Genomic DNA, 2,104 nt, shown 5'->3' with positions numbered 1-2,104 from the left:
TTGTAGTGATTCTCAAGTCTATTTGCCTGAGGCAGAATTGCACCGCCCTTACCAGGGGTCCACTCGGGTTCACTTTTGGGAGCTTTTGTTTCCTGAATGTTTTCTGTAGAGTTCTGGAGGATGGAAATGAAAATGTCGGCCTCCCAATCTCCGGACAGAAGTAGCTGAGATCTCAGGGCCCCACTCCTCATTGTGCCCTTGGAGAAAAGCGCTCAATCACTCCCATCTCCCTGGCCTCCAGACTGCCCACGAAGCTCACCCAGCCTGTGACCAGGCTTCTCTGTCTCTGGCACACAGCCCTGCCTGGAGTCTCCACACCACACAGATCCCAGTGCTCTTCCAGGGGGATCTCCATGGATCTTGTGTGGTCCCTGCTCAACGAGCAGTGGCCTGTGCCATGGATGGCAATTTAAGGTAACCCCAAGTTGCGACCTCACTCCTCACCTCCATCTCTGTAGCTGACTTCCCTGTTCTAATACCTGTGAGCTCTGCAACACTCAGATACCCCCGATCCTTGATTCTTCTGTGACCCCATGAGACCTGAGGCCATGCTGTCCCCGAGTGGTCTTCTCCCTGACTTAGCCTCTGGATTGATGTTCCTCAGTGGGGCAGGCTTTTAGAAGTTCTGATTTTTTGCTCCATTGCTCTGCCACTTGCTGGGAACTGGCCCCTTCCCCCGAGGTCTATCTTCCCCTTGCTTTGGATTCACTTCTCTGCTGGTCCTAGCTTTCAGAATGTGGTTGATTTTCTGTTTCTACAACTGCTGTTATTCTTCTATTTGATGTCCTATTGGATTTGTAGGTGTTTGGAATGGTTTGATAAGCTACTAGCTGATCTCCTGCTACCTGATGTCATCTCAGCCTGCTACTTCTCCCACAATACCTCTTTAACTTATAAACACAATCAGCTCCCCCAGTTTTTCCTCTGCAAGTTGACAGTGATCACACAATAATTGAAAATCAACTACTTCATATAGACCAAGAATCCTGATGTAGGTATTTCACAGTAGATAAGGAGATGCACATGTACAATAATTTGAGTACATGTAAATTACCAACTAAAATAACTTTTTTATCATTTTAATATATTATTCCAAGAATGCATGGATTTGGTATCAACAAACCACAGGATAAAATGATGGTTCCCTAACCTATGCCTTTTGGTACCCAAGGCAAATACTTCAAATTATTTTATGATTTTTCCCGGTACTTCCTCAATATTTTAAACTCTATGCTCATCTTCTGATGCTTGATTCCTAAATCCAAAATACCGGGCCATGATTTGTAACTCAGGCCAGTATGGATGAAGAGTCATCACCTTCCTACATTATCAAACTTTCCTCTTTCCCTCCCCATTATGTCAACACAGTTACATATCACATTATGTGTGATGATAAGCACCTAGAGCTTTGTTCCATCTCCTGGAATTTGTTTTTCATATATAAGACATATAACAGTATTGTAAAACATCACGTTATTTTATATGCATGACTGCATAGATTTCTTCTCATATTACCATAATTTCTCTCAAAGAGAATTTAGGATATTGGTCTACGTCATTTTGAGGATTATCAAGAAATTGTTTCCAAGACAATATTGAACATTTCCCTGAAAATGCCCTTTAATAGATTATTTATTTTATTTTTCTGTGTTCTTTTCACCATCTTTGAATATTGTAGTTCATATATTGGTTTGGAAAAAAAGGGTTTTTTTTAATAATATATATTTAAAAATAACTTTTGTTTTCAAAAATAAATCACTGTCATATGCATTTACAGAAATGTCCATAAGTATATGATGGATCATCTTATATTATTGCTCTCATCCTTTTATCTCTCCTAAGTGTCAAATTTTGTGTTTCACTGTTGCTTTCTGGTCAATTATCATCAGTTTATCTTTTGAGACTATCATGAAATATATTATATTAATTATAACCTTTATTTTCCAGAAGTTTTTTTTATTTTTTTGGCACTTAATTTTATATAACACATGACATTTTTACTTTGGATTTAACAAATTCTCATATTTTCTCTGAAGACATCAGAAGTTTTTATAAAGTTTTCTTGCGTTTACCTCAATCATTTTTAATTCAGTGTGTGTGTGTG

Source organism: Meles meles, unplaced genomic scaffold (assembly GCF_922984935.1).
Source record: "Meles meles unplaced genomic scaffold, mMelMel3.1 paternal haplotype, whole genome shotgun sequence".
Classification (NCBI taxonomy): domain Eukaryota; kingdom Metazoa; phylum Chordata; class Mammalia; order Carnivora; family Mustelidae; genus Meles; species Meles meles.
Note: the sequence above shows the minus strand (reverse complement) of the source record.